Below are 22,404 nucleotides of genomic sequence, written 5' to 3' on the forward strand. Positions count from 1 at the left end.
GAACGCCAGCGAGCGGCTGCAGCTTGTGTGTCTCCTTTGCGTGTCCCCATCCGTGTCTCCGCATACGTGGACGGCATCCGTCTCTCCTAATCACATGCTGCCGGCTGCCGCCGCCTCTTCCGCCGCCTCACATGGACCCATCGCCACCGCTGCCGCCGCGTCCTTCTCGACAAGCAGATCGAATCGAGCTCCGAGAAGCCGTCTAGGCGGGCGGCGAGAGTGGAGTCGAGCTTGGAGCACGTCCTCGACGCTAGCGGCTAGCGAGAACTCGCTCTTGTTGACGTGCGTGGTGGCAGCCACCGAAGGGTGTCCCGAGCGTGCCGCCGCCTCTGACTGCGGCGATGCGCGTGGACCCGTCGCAGGCGAGCCTCCACCACGCCCGCGGAGCATGGCGGCGAGCACCACAGTGATGTCGGCTCGATATACCAGCAGACAATTGGATTTAAACTTCGCTGCAAATGAAGCTCTTCACGCCATACACCAACAGACCTGCAGGTAATGTATTGGTTGATGATTTCACTCTCCAGGTAGAAACTGGTTATAATCTTCTTCTATAAAAATTGTGAATTTAGACTTGTGAGTTTGTGACTTCAATGTTTAGACATATGCATGGAATATTAAATATAGACTAATTACGAAACTAATTACACAACTTACGACTAATTTGTGAGACCAATCTTTTAAGCCTAATTAGTCCATGATTTGACAACGTGGTGCTATAGTAAACATGTGCTAATGACAGATTAATTAGGCTTAAAAAAGCGTCTCGCAAATTAGCCTCTATCTATATAATTGGTTTTGTAATTAATCTATATTTAATGCTCTTTATTAGTATCTAAATATTCGATGTGACATGAATTTTAGAAGTGACTGAAGAACCCAACACCCCCCTTAACTATCACGTTGCTTTCTGTGATGAAACTTGAATGGACTTGGAAACATGTTTCTAACAAGAAGGCAGATGGCAATTTTGTAATGGATATTCTGATCATGGTTGAACATATATAAGGCCGTGTTTAGTTGGCCACCGAATCGGCGCCGCCGAATTTCCTGGCGCTACTGCAGCTACAGTAGCATTTTGTTTTTATTTGGTAATAATTGTCCAATCGTTGATTAATTGGGCTCAAAACGTTCGTCTCGTAAAGTACAACCAAACTGTGCAATTAGTTTTTGATTTCGTCAACATTTAGTACTCCATGCATCTACCGCAAGTTTGATGTGACAGAAATTCTTCTTTTTGCATAGTGTCAAATTCAGAAATTGGGGGAACTAAACATGACCTATAATAAAAGGACGAGGTTTCAGATAGCAACAGCTAGCAATGTGCAGAACGTTGGCCAGAACTGAATTTTCTTGTCAGTGCTAAAACTGAATTGCAGTCTAGATATTTAAAGTGTATAGTACCTGTATTGGTGAATAACCGAAACTGAATTTTCTTGTCAGTGCTAAGACTGAATTGCAGTCTAGATATTTAAAGTGTATAGTACCTGTATTGGTGAATAACCGAAACTGAATTTTCTTGTCAGTGCTCAAAGACTGGACAGTAATTCAGCTTTTGCCTTAGCTAAAATTACAGTCCCGAAATTGCAACTCTCTCATGTTACATTGTGTCATATCTGATATATCTAGACTAAATACTGAAACTTGGGTGTTTCCCTTTTATGTTTTCAGGTGTTCCTGATGAAACTAGAGAGGAACCTACTAGCTAAATCGAATGGCGAGATTGAAACTGAAAGTACCAGGTGGCTTGTGTTAGAGGGCTTGAAGAACTTGTGCTGAAAGTCTCTGCAGCACAAGCACAAGGGCATGACATTGTTGCAGTTTGATGTATAGAGCAATGAACAAATTATAGGAGTGTAATGTGCTACGAGAATGAGATCGTTGTACAAATTGTCACGATCAGGTAGCAGTGGAGTGGGATGGTTCCGTCTCTGATTTCTGAGATGGAACGGTTCTATTTTTTGTTTGGTTGACATGGGACAGGTTCGATCCATTTTGTGTTTGGTTAAAAGGATAAATATGAATGGGTTGGATAGTCAATTTGACGCCGTTAGCTCTGTTCAGTGAGACCTCCATGTCAATTTTTATTGTATTTTTTTAGGAATAATTCTTTTTATTATATAAAAAAATCCTCCCAACTCCCCACGGGCCACGAGCTGACGGCATCGCATCGCAGCCTCCATGGCTTCGCGCACGCTGCCGCACCCGCCTCAGCGCTCGGACGCAAACGTGCCGCCGCTCTCGGACCCAGCGGGCGAGCTCGCCGCCGCGCCCCAAGCCAGCGTGCGGGAGCACGCCGCCGCGGCCCTAAGCCCAGCGAGCGGGAGCATGCCGCCGCGGCCCCCGGCACCGCCCTCCCCTATTCGTCGGGTCGAGCTCGCTCGCCTGTGCGGGAGCCGAGCGGAGCTTGACCGCCGACGCCGGATCCGGCCGCTGCCACCGCATCCGCTCACGTCGCTATGCCCGTCCGCGGTTAGAACAGAGGAGAGGAAGAAGAAGCATGGCGCCCACCAGAGGAGAGGAAGACGAATCAGCCAGAGACGGCCATCCCCGTCCGTGCTTTTTTTTTGGGGACGGGGTCGCTCCCATTTTCACGAATATGCCAGGAATATTCGGTGGATGGGATGTCCTCGTTCTCTCCGACTCGTAACCAAACATCGCAGAAACTGGGATCGCCCCGCCCCGTCCCATCCCGTCCTCGGAACCAAACACAGCCTTAGTCACACCCACAAAATCTTCAACTCTTTTCACCCTCATTTGTAACCCCTGTCGCAAACATAGAGCATTCATGACTCGTGCTTAGGATTACGAACCAATAGCTGCTGGATGTAGTGCTTATTGTCCGAACTAATATAATTAGTCCCTTGAGTCTCTAAGTGATAAGATATTCGAACTCGACACATGGCTCTTAAATTACTAGTTGGTGCTATGAAACACCGACAAAATATTTCTTGTGGCTTAAAAATCTTATCATGTATTTATCATATTCTTATTAACTAAAAAAGGCTGAAACCGCCTAAACTACTTCAATCTAGGTTAGGGAGGTAATTTGAATGGTTTTGAGAACTTATTAGGGAGTAAGATGTCCGGTCTTAGAGTTTAATGAGAAAAATCAGACCATGATGATAATTCATAGATGCAAATTTAAAATGGATTTTTTTAAAAGGTAGAACACAAGGGATTTGATGGGTTGGTTTCGATGGTATTGATGTGCTGTGAGTGTGACACCACAAGATATACTCCTACGATATGTTTAGTTGCTAGATGGGGGCTATCTATATTGTATATTTCCAGAGGTGGTGTGTAGGCTATGAGTATCATATTTTAGAAAAGATACTATTGCAGATTCAGCCTTCAGTTTGGGGCCAGTTTAGTTCCAAAATTTTTGGCAAAATGGGCACTGTAGCATTTTTGTTGTTATTTGACAAATAGTGTCCAATCATAGTCTAATTAGGCTTAAAAGATTCGTCTCGTGGATTTCGTCTAAACTGTGTAATTAGTTTTATTTTTTATTTATATTTAATACTTCATGTATGCATCTAAAGATTCGATGTGACGGGGAATGTGAAAAATTTTGCAAAATTTTTGGGGAACTAAACTGGGCCTTGCTTGTGCCGGTTTGGATGTGAACCCCATCGCTGCTATTTTGGTCCTATTTTGGTTACGTCGCTTCAAAATTCGGCAGTTAAAATGCTGTGCCGATCTAGAGTAGTGAGAAGAGTGTTTAGCTGGTGTGATGCAAATTGAACTAAGTTTATGTTTAGTTGACTGAAAGCTGAGGTTGTATAAGCAGTTAGAAGGTGGTGCCGTTTGGCTGCATGTATTAGGATGAGCGTGTACCTAAGACGCGTGGGTATCTTACACTGTACAGGCTATGCACACCGAGAGCCAGGTCTGGCAGACACAATTGATTTTTTTCGCAAACATGCGCCGGGGAACAAGTTTTTCATTAAGAGTAAGGCCCCGTTTAGATGAGAGAATTTTTTGTTTTGGCTACGGTAGCACTTTTGTTTGTATTTAGTAAAAATTGTCCAATTATGGACTATTTAGGCTTAAAAGATTCGTCTCGCCAATTACGGACAAACTGTGTAAATAGTTATTCTTTTTACCTATATTTAATGCTCCATACATGTGCCGCAAAATTTGATGTGACGAAAAATCTTGAAAAAGTTTGGATTTTAGGTAGGATAACAGGGCCTAAGTTCTTAGCGGTGCAAGGCGCAGACCAAGAATCCCTAGACTGTCAGACCACGGAGGGGCAATAGTTCCCACTTTCCCAGTGCTGCCTCATCGAGCATGGGGTTGGCCGGTTGGGGTCCAAGATGGCAACGGGGAATTCCCTGTGGGAGGTTGCCTCCCCATCCCTGTCCTCGCGGGGAGAAAAAATCCCCGTCCCCGTCCCCGTCAAAGCTCACGGGGACGATTTCTCCCCCATCTCCGCCCCCGCGAGGGGAAAAATCCCCGTCGGGGATCCCCGTCCCCGCATTTGTTCATCACCATTCAGGTTAATTCATCATCATTCACATGAGTTCATCGACACAATATTAGAGTACACCACGAATCACAATCCAAAAATAGCTAAATAGCAAGAAGTAGGATATTAATCATCACAAAGGTGTAGAACTAGGGTTATTGCTGTTATATATACTCAGAAGACATTGGGCCTTCGTGGGTTGGTTGGGCCATCAGGAAAGAGAGCAAAGCCTGTATATAAACGGGGCGGGGATGCGGGTATCGGGGACGGGGAATGCTCCCCCAGACCCGTCCCCGCCAAACCTGACGGGAGACGTTTTCTCCCCGTTTAGATCTCCGTGGGGGCATATTTGACTCCATCCCCGTCCCCTAATAGAGAAATTCCCCGCGGGGAATCGGGAATCGGGTCCCCGTTGCCTTCTTTAGTTGGGGTCGACGACAGGTGAGCTGACAGGGGAAAGGCAGCGTGCACGCCAAGCTCCTAGGCAGGTCAGCGTCCGTAGGAGAGCCGGAACCTGGAACCTCCTCGAGCCCGTCGGCCCGGCCCTGCATGACAGATTAGCTGTTTTGCGGTGTCCTTATCCTCGGCAGGCTGCAGCGGGCACGACGACACGGCTCCAACGAGAACGGCTTTACGCGCTTCAGGAGGCCGGAAGCAGGTGGGCCCCCGGGCCCAACGACGGGCCATCACCGTCGCCATTGCCGTTGTTGCCGCCGCCACCGTAGCGAGTCGCTCGTCGCCCGTCGCTTCCGCGTGGAGGCAGACCATGCCGACACCGTACGGAACCCCGCGCCCGCCTCCGGCCTCTGCGCAGAAAGAGCGACGCCGCGGTGCGCCACGACGAGCTAGCGCCCCCCTCTTGCCATCTCTGGGAGGTCCATTTGCAGACCAGGCAACGCACAGAAAACCGGCAATCTGTGCCTTTCCCCGGACACGCTTGATTTGGCCGCACCCGCACCCGGCCCGTGACGCTGCATGTGGCCATCCGCGCTGCACCCACGGAGCCTGGGTAACATTGAAGATTCCAGCAACCAATGAACCAAATGACCATCTTGTCTTCGTCTCTCACTCGGCCACTCCACGACTGGATGTGAAACAGGCATACTCCTACGAGACACAGAGAATCTGCCATAGTAAAAATTACTACAATGACCAGAAGCGTGTTTAGTTTCAGAAAGTTGGAATTTTAGGTTACGGTAGCATTTTTTGTTTTTATTTAACAATTAGTGTTCAAACATGGACTAATTAGGCTCAAAACGCTCGTCTCGCAATTTTCCATCAAACTATGCAATTAGTTTTTTTTCGTCTACATTTAATGCTTCATGCATGAGCCGTAAACATTCGATGTGATAGGTACTGTAGCACTTTTTGGGATTTTGAGGTGGAAGTGAACACGCGCTAGATTCGGCTTGTTCGCTGTTTGATTTCTGAGTTGGTTTGAGCTGGCTGGTGCTGGTTTGTTGTGAGAGAAAAAAACATTATTGACTGACTGGTTTGAGCCAGCTGAAACCAACAAACGAACATAATGATTATAGATAATCTGTTGTTTTGCGTTGGTTCTAATGTTCTATACTTCAATTGGACCTAGATAATCGAACCGTGCTCTGCTCTCGTAGATTTTTGTAAAACAAGCGCGTGCATGCTTGCTATCCCAGAGCACGGAGAGCCCCCGGCACGACGCACCAAGTCTCATCCAGCTGTGTCCTCTGAGACGCACTTCTTCGACGTACTGCAAGCGACGACTTGTCACTGACACTTGGGGTCGCCCTGGCCTGCATTCCATATTGCCATGTGCCCACAAAAATCGTGCTCTGAATTTTACTTAAGTACTATATACTACCAGTTGTATTATATTTTTATTTATAAAATTTGTTTTTCATGTTTAATCAAATAAACAAGTCATTCTTTTTTATTTGCTATCAGACATTTTTAAGCACTAGTCCATACGTCGTACTAACTCGTAAAAACAAAACATATAGGAACTAATTAACCTGTTGTTCAATAGAATTCGCTAAAATTGACACTTTTAAACATACGTTAAATTTTAAAATCCGAGAAAATCGTTTCGAAAATTTTTCTTAGGTCTAAACTCGGTGCTAAATAAGATTGTAACACCAGGGATGTTACAGGCAGGCTTGCAGGTGGAGGAAGCTGAGGACGATACTGGCAGACTGAGCGAGCTCATCGCTCTAGCAGAGGCGGGCTTGCAGGCGAAGGAGGATGACGACGCGTTTTTCACTCAGACCGCAGAGGCCGCAGATGAAGCGGAGGCCGCTTACTACAGGCGACAGGTAGGTCAGAGCAATGCAGGTGAGCCTAGCCACAACAACAAGGTTATAGTAGAGGACTGGTACTCGGATGATAAGTTGCTTACTCAGTATGTTTCAGACTGAGGATTTGAAAGTACATTTGCCTCCTATGTCTACTGTCGGTACGTACTTCTAGTATTATTATATTGTTTAATGTGGCATAGTATTGGACTTTTCATTATGTGGTTGTTTTCATTATTTGTGGTCATAATATTCAGCTTAATATTACGGACGTAGTGAAATTTGATCACGTGCTGCAAATAAAACCTAACGAAGTAGGACGTTATATAATTCAACACACAAAACATATGAAATGGCATGTGAGAACATATACCGAACTGCACGGGCGGCACGGCCGAGGTCGGCGGTGGCGGGTGGCACGGTCACGGTCACGGCACCAGCGCGGCGGGGCACGGCCAAGGCGGCCGCGGGTGTAGGCGAGGGCGCTCGGGCGTGGGCGAACGAGGGCGGGAGAGGACACGAGCGGCGGCGGCGGTGCGTTGCTCGGGCGAGGGAGGTGCGAGAGAGAGGGAGAGGAAGAGAGAAAGGATTAGGGCCCATACGTAAGACAGACTCGGCGCTAGTAACCCTGGAGTCCAGCTCGACGCAAAAATTTTCTATTTTATGATTTTTCTGTAATTTACTATGATTTTTCAAAGATTCAGCCGAAATAAATAAATAAATAAAAAAGATAAAATCGCTTATAACAGGATCAGAGAGATAAGATGAACGGTTTTAAAAGTTGAGAGTGGTGTTTTATGTCAGGAAGATAAGATGAACTGTTTTAAAAGTTGAGAGAGATATTTTATTTAGTTTTAGAGTTGAAAAAAGTCTACTTAACCTCTCACCTTTCATACTTGGTCTACTTCACCTCCCAACTATGAAACCGTCTGTTTTACCTCCCTAAACTTTCCAAAATCGTATATTTTACCCCCCGGACGGTTTTTTTGACAGCGGTTTTGCCACAGTAACCGCGTTTTGCTACAGTAACTGTTGTTTTGCTACAGTGTTCTCGTTTTGAATTCCCCTTTTTTATTTATTTTCGGTGAATTTTTGAAAAATCATAGTAAATCATAGAAAAATCATAAAATGAAAAATCTAATTTTATTGGACTCCACATGAGTAGATCTACACAGTGAATATAAAATACGGTATGCTTTAGTACAAATTTTTTTTGTAACTTTAGATTAATTGGAAAATCTAATTTTATCGGTAATTAATTAGAATTTATCTATAACTAAGTTATATATAGTCCAATGAGTACGAAATTTTTACTATAGTTCAAGCATATAATAATTAGCGTACCATAAAAATTTTACCACAATTAGACCATAGAAGCTGCAGCTATGAATTATTCTAATTAATTAGAGACAAAATTAGATTTTCCAATTAATCTAAGGCCACAGTAAAAATTTTGTACTAAAGCATACCGTATTATATATTCACTATGTAGATTTACTCATGTGGAATCCAACAAAATTAGATTTTTTATTTTATGATTTTTCTATGATTTACTGTGATTTTTCAAAGATCCACCGAAAATAAAAAAAATTCAAACACATGGGTACTGTAGCCGCTGTTACTGTAGCAAAACGCTGTCAAAAACCACCCAGTGGTAAAATAGACAGTTTTGGAAAGTTCAAGGGGTAAAATAGACGGTTTTATAGTTGGGGGTGAAGTAGACCAAGTATGAAAGATGGGTTAAGTAGATTTTTTTCTTTGTTTGACGAGAAAAAACGGACTTCCACCGAAGTTGATATAGGTAACCTGGACTTTTTCCCCTTCTCAGAGCGTTCGGCTGATATAGTTTCAGCTTATTATCTCTCACAGAATACTATTTGATTATTCAAAACCATTAAAAACAATGCTCACCGGACCATCCGAACGAGCTGCTATCGGCACCGGCAACTTGCTGGAACTCCGACTCCAGCCACTGAATTCCCAGGCCCACACCAGAGTGCGGAGGAGCTGCGTGCACTCTGACTTGGATCCCACAGAAAGGCAGGTCCGTAACTTAATCAGCCTTGTTTAGTTCGCGAAATTTGGAATTTGGGGTTATTGTAACACCTTCATTTTTATTTGGTAAATAGTATCTAAATATTGACTAATTAGGCTTAAAACGTTTGTCTCGCAATTTCCCACCAAACTGTGCAATTAGTTTTTCTTTTCGTCTACATTTAATTCTCTATACACAAGCCGTAAACATTCGATGTGATAGATACTGTAGCAAATTTTTAAACTTTGGAGTCTAACTAAACAAGGCGTCAAGCAACTTGCGGCAGCCCAAGTCACCGATGAATTCGTCATCATCCGCCAGGACCAGGAGCGACCCCACGAAGCCTGGAATCCCGCCCGGAGAAACCGAGCTACAGTGCAGTAACAGCTCAGGCTCATCCCGGGATTCCTGCGACACGACACGACACGACGACTCCCCCCCGGAGGGGCAATAGTTCCCACTTTCCCAGTGCTGCCTCGTCGAGCATGGGGTTGGCCTGTTGGGGTCGACGACAGGTGAGCTGACAGGGGAAAGGCAGCGTGCACGCCAAGCTCCTGGGCAGGTCGGCGTCCGCCGTAGGAGAGCCAGGACCTGCAACCTCCTCGAGCCCGTCGGTCCGGCCCTGACACATTAGGCCATGTTTAGTTTCTCTATTTTTTTGAATTTAACACCATACAAAAAGAAGATTTTCTGTTATATTAAATTTATAGTACATATATAGAGTATTAAACGTAGACGAAATCAAAAACTAATTACATAGTTTAATTATACTTTGCGAGACAAACATATTAAGCCTAATTAATCAATATTTAGACAATTATTACTAAATACAAACAAAATACTATATTATACAACCTACTTTCCGGCGGCGCAACTTTGGCCGGAACTAAACGCGGCCTTAGCTGCTTTGCGGTGTCCTTATCCTCGGAAGGCTGCAGCGGGCACGACGACACGGCTCCAATGAGAACGGCTTTACGCGCTTCAGGAGGCCGGAAGCAGGTGGGCACCCGGGCCCAACGACGGGCCGCCACCGTAGCGAGTCGCTCGTCGCCCGTCGCCCGTCGCCGGCCCCGTCGCCGATCTAACGCCGCGATTCATCCACTTCCGCGTGGAGGCAGACCATGCCGACACTGTACGGAACCTCCGCGCCCGCCTCCGGCCTCTGCGCAGAAAGAGCGACGCCGCGGTGCGCCACGGCGAGCACCAGCGAGCCGCAACGACGAGCTAGCGCCCCCCTCTTGCCATCTCTGGGAGGTCCATTTGCCGACCAGGCAACGCACAGAAAACCGGCAATCTGTTTCTATCCGGTGACTAAAATATTCAGAGGTAGGTAGGAAGAATGTTGTACTACGTGTTTAAATATTAATATAAAAATAAATTACATAATTCGTCAGTATTTTATGGAACGGATTTTTTAAATATAATTAATTCGTTATTAATATATGTTTATATTGTTAAATCATGGCTTAATTAGACTTAAAAGATTCGTCTAGTAAATTAGTCGTATACTATATAATTAGTTTCGTAATTAATAAATTACATAATCCGTTAATATTATATGGGATGAATTTTTAAGTCTAATTAATCCATCATTAGTATATGTTTACTATAGTACCACATCGTCAAATTATAAACTAATTAGATTTAAAATATTCGTCTGATAAATTAGTTATAAATTATGTAATTAATTTTGTAATTAATCTGTATTTAATACTGGTAGGACAGCCAAACACCACCTATCCCGACACGCTTGATTTGGCCGCACCCGCACCCGGCCCGTGACGCTGCATGTGGCCATCCGCGCTGCACCCACGGAGCCTGGGTAACATTGAAGATTCCAGCAACCAATGAACCAAATGGCCATCTTGTCTGCGTCTCTCACTCGGTCACTCCACGACTGGATGTGAAACAGGCGTACTCCTACGAGACACAGAGAATCTGGCATGGTAAAAATTACTACAATGACTAGATTATAGATAATCTGTTGTTTTGCGTTGGTTCTAAGGCTGTGTTTAGTTTCAAAATAACTTCTCAAAAAGTACTACAGTATTCATTATATCGAATCTTGCGATACGTGCATGGAGTATTAAATATAGACGAAAAAAAACTAATTACACAGTTTGGTGGGAAATTACGAGACGAACGTTTTGAACCTAATTAGTCCATGATTGAACACTAATTACCAAATAAAAACGAAAGTGCTACAGTAACTAAATTCCAAAATTCCCTCCAACTAAACACGCGATAATGTTCTATACTTCAATTGGACCTAGATAATCGAACCGTGCTCTGCTCTCCTAGATTTTTGTAAAACAAGTGCGTGCATGCTTGCTATCCCAAAGCACGGAGAGCCCCCGGCACGACGCACCAAGTCTCATCCAGCTGTGTCCTCTGAGACGCACTTCTTCGACGTACTGCAAGCGACGACTTGTCACTGACACTTGGGTCGCCCTGGCCTGCATGCCATATTGCCATGTGACCCCAGTCAGTCAGACTACTCCCTCCTCCGTTCCATTCGAAGCGTCGTTTTTTCTTTTATACTCTGTTCGTCTTATTCAAAATTTTAATATAAATAATAAAATAAATACATTATTATTAAAGTATCTTTAATAATAAAATAAATCATAACAAAATAAATAATATTTATATAAAAATTTTGAATAAGATAAACAGTTAAATAAAAAGTAAGTCAAAAACGATACTTTCAACGTGACTGAGGGAGTAGTACGTAGCGCGGCTGTAGATCGTTGTCCTCGCGTTTTATGTCACTACGACTAAATAAACGTGTGTGGGATTCCAAAATATGCTGCCCCATTTTCTAGTAGGGATTGTATTATTGTTGTATTCATAAGGTTAAATGAATACGAGATCATGCATGGATACGATAAATCTACGTGTGTTGATTTTTGTGTACCATAAAGCAATTATTTTTAGATCTATTCTAAAGTTTGCTCTCTTTTTTTTTTTGCTCTTTTGCATATATCGGAATACGAGATGAAATATTTTATAGAACTCTTGCATCAAGAGTTGGACTAGGGACCTAGATAATTACCCCAGAGAGGTTACCAAAGTTGTGTGTGATATAAATAGTCTGGTCAGTCTTGCTACAAGTTTCATGTAAGTTTGATCTGTATTTAATAGACTACCATATATATATAGGTACTTTTGATGACACGTTAACATTTTTAAGAAGAGAGAGAACACGTGAGTTTCATCTAGAGCGCACAAAGTTGGTGGTAAAAACATGGACAAAGTGTATTTCTAGATATATAATGCTAAGTCAGACAATAAGTGTACTCAATTTTGGACAGTGTGAGTATTGATTATACTTCAATAAATGCCAAAAAAATATTGTACTACGTCTATCTAAAAAAGATACAATTATAGGTTATTCTTGTTAAAGTGCTCAAAGGCTAACCAAATACATAGAAAGAAGTATCGATGTTTATGACGTCAAATAAGTATAGACTTTTGCTACTTATTCGTTGACAGATTTTTTTTACTAAATCTGTCAGATTTCTATATGTTTGATTGTGCTTTAGGATTTGTGCTATAACTTACTAATGGGTTGTATTTATAAAGAATCTGACATATTTGACCATATAAAATCTGTCGACAGATAACTATATCTCACGAGAACTTAATGATACATATTTGGTATCATAACTATTTATCTTTTTTATATATAGTTAGTCAGACCTAAGATACTTTAAATTGGTATTGTAGAATTGTATTCTTTTTTTTGACCAAGTATATAATTTAAACTAGTCTGTGGCAGAACCGCCCGAAATAATACGTTTTCGAAGCCGCTCATCTTTCACTAGACACTAAGCACCTCAAAAGTGAGCTACATCTATACTTGGCCATTGGGCCGGCTTGGCACGGCACGGCCCGGGCACGGGCCAGGCACGGCCCGGAGGATGTCGGGCCGGCACAGCACGCCATGCCTCCCGTGCCATGCTGCTGCAGGCCTCGTGCCTTGCCATCAGCCCAAGCACGGGCCTGTGGGCCTAAATTCGTGCTGTGCCGGCCTGCTAGGCACGGCCAAATCACCAAGCCGTGCCAGCCCGAGGCCCATAGGGTTCAAAACACATCAAAAAATTCATCTCAACAAGAAGTATTCAAATTTGAAGTATTTTTCCCCAGAAGAGCTTCAAACCAAAACAAAAAATCATACACACAGAGAACAAGAGGAAATTAAAAGGATAACCGAGCTGTGTGCAATGCTACCTCATTAAAAACCTTTCTGGGTAAAACTCACCCTTGTGAGAAATCCTAGAAAGAGAAAAAGAGTGCAGCACAACTCTTATAAGTCTTAAACAAGTTCAAAGGTTTACTTGATACATCATACATCACAGATACAGATCATAATCAAGTCTCAGGCTCTCAGCTCACCTCTCAAGTCTCACACTCTCACTGTCTCAATCTCAACTCTCAACTCAAGAACCACCAGATGTAGATGTGCTAACAGAAGGAGCCCTAGAACTAGAAGTAGATGCATCTTCATCAAGATAGAGATGCTCGAAGGAGTCTACCAGTTCTTGGTTGTCAACATCATGCTGTAGTCTTCTTTCACCCAGCTCCCAATCTTTTATGCAAGCAAGCATCTCCACATGTTCAGGCAATAGTCGACGGCACCGCTCCTCAAGTATTCTTCCTATCAAGCTAAAACAAGATTCTGAAGACACTATTGAAATAGGAAATGACATAATGTCTCTAGCCATGATAGAAAGCACTAGATATGTTAGCTTATGGTCACGCCACCAGAGAAGTAGATCAAAGTCATCCTCATATGCAGTGACATTGTCACTATCCAGATAAGCAGATAGCTCACAAGCAGCAGCAGAAGTAGATAAAGGACTAGGAGCAGAGGCAGGGGAAGGTCCAACAACACTAGATGCTCTAGGGCCTCCAAAAATTCTTCCCCGTGCCTGCTTTCTCTTACTTGTGATGTTTGCAGGATGTGCAACCCTCCTTTGAGACCTAGCTGCACCAAACTTTTCTTCATACTTGTTAAACAACTTGAAAATTTCAGTTTTCACAATACCATAATAAGAACTGTAGTCAAAACTACTTTTTTGTTGCATTATGGTAAGAACATTAAATAAACCTCTCATTTTACCTCTAGGATCAAGAATGAATACAAATAAATACAACAAAGGTATGTCCTTCTAGTATTTTAGGTATTTAAGCTTCATAGGATAGACAATAGAAAACAGATTCTGATCCTTAGAACTTTCATGCAAATGAGTTATAATATCTAGCAGATGGTGCAGAATAAGTGGACTAGTTGGATAGTAAACACCAGAAAGAGTGACTATGGAGTCATAAAAAACTTCTAGGAATTCAAGTATTTTATCAGCAATATACCAGTGACTTGCAGTTAACAATGTTGAGCCATAGTTGGAATTAATGAACACAGAAAAAACATCTTTATATAGAAGCAGGTGTTTAAGCATAAGATATGTAGCATGCCATCTAACATCCATTGAACAAAGCAATCCTTTGATTAGATGAATTCAAAAAGTTAATAGCAGTTCTAAAATCCTTAGTGTAAGGTTTGAACCTTTTTAAGCCAGATTTTACTATCAGATTAATAATATGGTAAGCACAACGTTGATGCATAAGATGATACTTAACCTTATTAGGATCTGAAGGTGTAGGTGCAGGTTCAAAACTCAGATAACCAACAAACATAGGTGTTAATGTTTCCATAGCCTTATCATTGGAAGAAGCATTGCCAAGAGTAACAGAGAACACCTTGTTAAGCAAACCAAATTCTTCAATCACATAAGCAACTTTTTCTGCAATATTCTCACCAGTATGTTTTACCTCAATCAAGCGGAGACCAATTACCTTTTTCTGCAACTCCCATTTAGGAGACACATAGTGAGCAACAACACTGATATAGTCTTCCTTTGCATTACCAGACCAAATGTCTGATGTCAGACCAACAGAAGAAGCACCAGACAACACACAGTTCTTAATTATATTACGTCGTTCATTAAAAAGTTTACCAAGATCTCTAGTGGTGGTCTATCTAGAGACCTTAACAAACCTAGGATTATGAGCTCTAACAATGTATTCTTCCCAAGCATCAGTCTCACCAATTCCTAAAGGCAGATCAAGCTTAGCAATCAAATGACATAATTTAGATCTAGCAACTTCAGGTTTATAATCCTAGTTATAAATAGAACCATCAGGATTGTATGAAAGCCTAGATTGAACCCTAGCACGTTGATCAGTTTTAATCCTACATGATTTTTGGTGCCTTTTTAAGTGATCAGTGCCAGCAGCAGATCTAGTAGACAAGGTAGATTTACACATTCTATAAACAGCCTTGGTGCAAATTCTAGAACCATTAATAACCTCATAGATCTCCTCAAAATCAGCCCACACAGGTGATTTGCGCTTACTAGTATTACCTGTACCAGCAACCGAAGAAGCAGAGCCATTGGAGTTTGCAGTCACCGTCGCCCCTTCACCACCATCCGCATCCACATCGATCAGAGTCGGAGCAGCAGAGCCGTCCCCAAGATCGATACCGAACAACACAGCAGTGTCGGCTCGAGTGCCGTCGTCATTCTCGCCCTCTAGGGCCAGGCCAACCGGTAGGAGGCCATCCTCATCGGCCATGGCCGCCTCTCCAGTCCCGTTCCTTGATGGTGTGGGTGGCCGCCTTGCTCACTCTAAGCCACAGCTGGAAGACGATGCATCGACTACCGACCAACGAAACAATGGAAGAAGAAGAAATTAGAAGCATACATTGAAAGAAAAAGAAGAAATTAGAACATGGTTAGGGTTAGGGTTAAGGTTAGGGTTAGGGTTTCACCTGTGCAGCCAGAGCCCGGTGCTGGAGAAGACGACAAGAGAGAAGACGACACTCAGTCAGCAACGACGGTGGACAGTGGAGGAGGGACAAATAGAGACAACCAACTCACATAATCAATGAGATCTAGAGGGAAGATAGGGAGATGGAGAAGGGAGAGGTGGAGAGGGAACAGGGAGGGGATCATGTAGGAGGAGTGGAGAGCTGCTCGCTGGCGATAGGCGGATCGTCGAGGTCACCTCACCGAAGTTAGGGAGGATGGAGACCGTGAGACCCAAGAGTGAGGCGAGGCGAGGAAATGAGCAAGGGTTTGGGGGTGTGAGAGCCACCGTGGCCGCAGCATGCGCTTATATATGAGGAGGGGGAGGCATCGAGGTCACCTCACCGGAGTTGGGGAGGACGGAGGCGAGACCATGAGGGCAAGAGCCAAGAGTGAGGTGAGGCAAGAGAGACGAGAAATGAGCTAGGGTTTGGGGTGTGAAAGCCATCACGGTCGTGGCGTGCAGCTTATATATGAGGAGCAGGGGGAGGCTGGGCCAAGCAGCGCGCTGGGCCACGGAGAGGCCAGGAGTGGGAGGGGAGGAGGCCAGGAGGGGGAGGGCCGAAGGGGGATTGACCGGGCCGCTGCCGGGCCGACTATCTGAGGCCGGGCCGGGCCATGCTAGCCCATGGGCCTGAGCAGTGGCCCAGGCACGGCCTGCTCCCTTGGGCCAGGCTAGCCCGGGCCCACATGTCATCAGACCGTGTCATGCTCGTGTCGGGCTAAAAAAACGGGCTTCGTGCTGTGCCGTCGTGCCTCGGGCTGCATGGCCAAGTGTAGCTACATCGGACAGTTCCGTCGAGCACACCCCAAGGGAGAACTCGAAACAATCTACGTCTTACATCCAGAATCCAATAATGAGTACGAGCTTACAATACTTAGTCCATTTCATACAACGAGAGTTCTTGGAAATTATTTATTACAATACCAGAGTTCAGAGTACGATAATTAAACAACAGAATGAAAATAAACATCTAGCAAAAATGATACAAGGATCCATCTATGCCCACTAGAAGAATCCTCCACACAAGAGCTACTCCTCAAGCTGCACCTGCAACAGGGGTAAAATAAACCCTGAGTACACAATATACTCGCAAGACTTACCCGACTAGTGGGAATAGTTTCCCGACTTTCAAGGATATGATAGGCAGTATGGGTTTGCTGTTTTCTTTTTGTTTGCGGAAAGCATTACTAATAGTTCATCCTTACAGTCAAGTTTTATTAGCAGTCATGATTACTTCCTTAGCTAACCATTCTAGGTAAGTACCTGTTCTACTTTCAAGTAAGGGTTAAGTAATCAGAACCATTTCACCATCTTTCATCTTCTAGTTTTTACTATGGTGCTAAACCATAGCCAAGTCGTACCGTCTCACAAAAATGGCGATTCGCAAACCAATGTATCACTGCTGGGTACCCCGAAACACACACCCTGTTTGTACCTCAGGCACAAACAAGACCAACCCATTCCACTCCTATCACGGGGTCCAGGTCCCCGTCCAAACTTGGACTCTAAGCCCCCACCCTTGAGACTTGGTCTTAACATGGTGCTTAGACCTCCACCTTTCCCCGCCTCCAATCAGTCGGTCTGAAAAGAGCCGAAACCCATGACAAGAGCGTAACGAGCCTTCCCGCTCTCATAAGCAAGTATGTGCTTAGGATAATAAGTCTGTGACCTGACTACCATCCACAATAATGGACGGTCCTTAATCGACACGAACAGGGAAAATAGTGTAACCAAGCTAAGCCTCGTTGGCCATGGGACATAACCTGTTACACCCACAATAGCCATACCATATCCCTACCATGTCTCTATTTTTCCTATCATCATTTTATTATGAGAGTAATAATAATCCCCTATTCTAAGCAACGGCAGGTTACTCACGCTACCGATGACCTAAGCATAGCATCTACTCGAACTTGCACTAGTAAGACTCTTAGGACAGGTATATCTATGCATGTGGTTTCCATAAAATTCTTATAATGTAAATGCACAACACATATATATACGGTAAATTATAAAATATATGTTATGCACTGGGGCTTGCCTTGGGTAGGCACGGTGTCAGCTGAGTCTATAAGTGGCGGCTCTAGGACCTCCTCCTGCATGAGAATATCCTCCTCATACTCCTCAACGATCTCCTCGAACTCATGATCACCGGTGGTCACGATCTCCGTTAACTCGTTCTCTACATCCATGCGATGATGATGCAACACTTATGTAGCACCCAGTTTTAAGATCAAAACCAGATACGCACCATATGTGAGCCCAGGAAGTCAAATCTCACGTATAGCTACAAATAAGGGTAATATCAAAAGACAATGCTCAATATATAATGTACTTAATATAAAGGATATAACCTTAGACAGTAGACAGTAGAAAGACAACTCCGTTCTTCGGGTGAAGACTAAAATTCCACAGGGACAACTAACTGGTTGATCACAAGTCTAACTCCTCCAGACTAGCAATCTGGTACCCATCTAGGATTTTCATCCAAATATTTGAAAAGCAAAGCAAGCGTAAGTACATGTCGTACTCAACAAATATAATATGGGGTTCATGAGGCTCAAAAGGCTGACACTGGTTTAACTACGATTAGCTTTTAATTAGTCATCTTTTAGCATAGGAGTAGCAACAAGTCTATTCACAAGCCCATATAAACACATGATCAGGTAAACATGAATAATGAATAGCATAAATAGTAATAATTAGTGAGCATCGTTATCATCAGTATCATCAGTGTTCATTATCTATTCCATAAGGGTTCCAAGGCCGCTCATGACCGTGAGCACGACTGATATACCAGTTTTATACTCTACAGAAGTTGTATACTTTCACTGTGAGTCGTGATTTACCCTTTCGCCCGAGGTGATCAGCCTCTTGACCCACTACTAAGGAAGGTCGGCAGGTTTCACTATGAAGCCTTTCAAAGGTTCGTCTAACAAGTTAGGGCCGCTAGGTTTCTGTGGCCTATGAATGTAGGGCTCTCCTTCCGACAGGCACAATGATGCGTAGCCTATACACTGACGGACAGAGGCCGCACTATATCCAATCCGGAACATACCTCTCTTGTGCCATAAAGGTAACCACTAACAAGCTAGAAAAGGTCCTAATACTAAGCTAAAGTCAGAGCCATATAGCCCTCACAGCTGTATTGTAAGTCTCGGATGATCACTTACAGATAAGTCCTTAGGGAGAGAAATCTAGAGCACCATAAAAACAGCCCAATGCTCTAGCCCCTTGTTCCATATTGCTAAAAAGCATCTTTTAATGTTTATTGCATATACCATTAGTCAAGTTACCAGATCATGGTTATAGTTGAGCACTAGCATCATACTACCCAATGCAATACCCCATAGGTATCAAGGCACAAGGTACAAAGTACTAGAAAATCCTTAGTGGTAGTCAAGGTAGACACATGCGGCATAATTTAAATGATTAAAGGTGTATAGGACAATAAGAAAGATCCCATGCTATACTTGCCTTAAACTTGCTTTACACCCAAAGCAACTTGCTTAGAGAAGCCTCAACTTTATCTTCCATTCCATAGCTTCTTGTTTCCAGCGCTTACGTACGGTTCTCTTCTACTCGTAGCAAACACCAAGCACACAGAAACATACAAGCAAACAAACATAAATAACTAAGCATAGTACACCAATCATAATAGAAAGGGTTCTAAAGAGATGGCTCGTTGCTACAGTCACGGGACCGCAAGAAACGCCAAAAACGAAACTACAGTTAGAAAGAAACGTTTACCGGAATTCCATATATTATAAAAAGAGAAGCCTACATGCTTGATTCATTTTAATTGAGCAAAATCATATGGAGCATATAAATCACATTTATTTTAAAAGCCAAGTTAAACTAATCAGATTTTAATTATGAACACGCATATATTATTTAATCCATTTAAACTTTATAACAGTATAAAAGAGAAAACATGCGATCATCTTTGTATATGAAACAAGTTTAAACTAACCAAGTTATAATAATCAGAAACATACAAGTTATCATGAATCAAATTAGTGTTTATTTGCGAAAGATCAATGTTTACTGTGTTGCTTTTAATTATAAAACTAGCTGCATACATATTAACCAAATTAACATTTAATCATAAACATATAAATATGTAGAAAGATAAATGTCGAAAACTAACATGTAGATTATATTGACAAGAGCGTATCATACAAATTCTGAGCTAAAACGAACAAACGATGAAGAATTGTTTTTGACGGAATTAGCTTTAGATATCGGGTTATCAAGGAGAGCAGAGGATTCGAAGAAAAGTATAACGTACTGTACTTGGACATATCAGTTGTTCCTTTGGCCGGTCACGTGCTTGCAGGGAAGTGCTATTTGCTTAGCTGATAGCCGGTTTGGTCTTTGATTGCTGCTGGTGATGGCAAACAGGACAGCTCGTAGAACAGGCAGGAGGCAACTGCTTGCTTTGCATGAACATGGCTGAAGACGAACGAACATGCATAGATGACATCATGCTTGCCTCAGATGATGAGAAGAGCCAGCGGTGAGATCTTTGCCTGGTCGTGCCCCTCCATCAGCGGTCCCGCGGTAGCCGGCGGGGCCTCTAGACGTTCTGCACGTATTCACGATCTTCATGGCCCTGGTCCGCTGGCCACCAATGGGCAGCGTCGGGCACAACAGCTCCAGTTGATGAACTTGTAGATGACGCTAGACAAACAATTGAGAGGATGAGTAGCTTCATACCATGGTTCGAGGCTCGCGGCAGTAGTCAGCCGCAGACGGCGTTGACAGATTCATCACCTCGATTTGAACCTCGGCAGCGGTGTAGCGAACGGCGATGAAGTAGCTGGTGGTGCCAGCGGCGGTGGCGGCATGTCTTCATGGACAAAGAGCTCTAGCGATGAGTAGAAGAACGATGACATACAGCTTGACAGGGCGGCAACGGGCAGCGTGGCGGCGATGGCGATGGCGATGATGAGAGAAGGAGGAGAAAAATCAAATTTACTGCACGAGGGATTTCCCAAACCAGGGCCTCCCCTTACGGTAGTTTTGGTGTGCTTTGCCTAAGGGGTTGGTACAAATATATAGGGAGAAAAACTCCCCACCTCCACATCAACTAGCGATACGGTACTAATTGACGTTGCACCATCGATCTGCACTAATGAGCCTAAATAAACATTAAAGCCCATTAGTAAATAAAGACATGTGCCTTTATGATTTATTATGATTATTGCACATTGACTTCGAGAGACTGGAAAATTGGGAATGCATTATCCAAATTTCAAAATTAATCAATATCATGAAATAAAAATAATTCTAGAAAGTCTAGAATTACCATTTATATCATAACAATGCTTCGAAGCTTGGAAAAATCCTGGAGACAGATTGAAGGATGAGGAACTCAAATAAAATATTTGGAGCTCATGATAGGATAATTTTGGAGCATCTAAAAATTAAATTATGGTCACAGAAAAGGGAGAAAAAGTTTAGGAAAAAGCTGAAATAATTTTCAGAAAGTTTTTAGAGATATGTAGATGGATGATGAACTCAAAGAAATGATTTGGAGCAGAAGAAGAGGATCTTGAGAAACTCCGAATGAAATTATTTGGATCGAGAAAGCAAGAATTTGATTATAGGAAAAGATAGAGACGAGCCAAGGACAGATAAACGACTTACTAAGCGCGTTTTGAAAACTTTACTCACTCACGACACACAAAGAAGCAATAAGCAAACATCACATCATCCAAATCCCGTCAAAATTAGAAAACTTTGAAAATTCATATTTTTTCTATAACTAAATTTGTGCTAGCTCAAACTAAACTTGGTAAATTTTATCCAAATATTAAAATAATTTATTTTATTTTGTGTTTTCCATGCACAACCCAAAATAAAAAATTTTGGGGTGTGACAACTTAGCATTTAGGCAACAACAACTCTTAAAATAAGAATACGCATACTAAGCTACTAAGTTAGCTCTAATGACTAAGATACTAACCTAACTATCATTTTCATCAAGTAAAGTATTGAGTTCAACTAACAAACCCTTAGCTTGGTAATTTAAGGATATATCTTTATTTCTAATAGTGATTTAATGTATATTGAAACAAAGAGCATTTAACTACCCTAATGCTTAGTCTATTCTAAAGCTACAAAAATTACAGTGAGCACATAATAATACAATGAAACTGCTGTATAAATTTTAGGATCAAAACTATCATCAATTCACCACAAAAATTCCTACAATAATTAACTTAATATTATTAAGCATTCTCAAATGATTTAATAGCCCCTAATGTCAACATATATAAACATGAACTAAATACACCAATAGATAGAGCATAATTTTAGGAACCTAACAAAATTTGTTTCATAATTTTTGACACCTACATGATTTTATATTAATTAGCAAAGATCAGCTCAGAAATTAAATTAGAAAACTATTTCTAATTCCTTAGGAAAACGAAAAGCGAATCTCCCGTGCGGCCCACACGCGTGGCCCGCGCGACCTAGCGCCCGCACAGCGGCCCGCTGGTGCGGCCCACGTGAGGCCGACTTGCTTGCGAGGCGGCCCGTGACGAGGGAGTCCCGCGCGCATTGGCGCTTTTGCAAAAGAGGCCTCACACTTCTCCCAAATCACAACTAAGTGCTAACACTATTTTTGCCTCTCTCAAACCTTCTCACTTAACCCTCCATCCTTTCCCTATTTCACCCGCATGCAACCCCGGTGGCTCAGTGCGTGGCGGCGCGGTGGACGGTGACACAGCATGGCCGCGCCA

Source organism: Miscanthus floridulus, chromosome 2, assembly GCF_019320115.1.
Source record: "Miscanthus floridulus cultivar M001 chromosome 2, ASM1932011v1, whole genome shotgun sequence".
In the NCBI taxonomy this organism is placed as follows: domain Eukaryota; kingdom Viridiplantae; phylum Streptophyta; class Magnoliopsida; order Poales; family Poaceae; genus Miscanthus; species Miscanthus floridulus.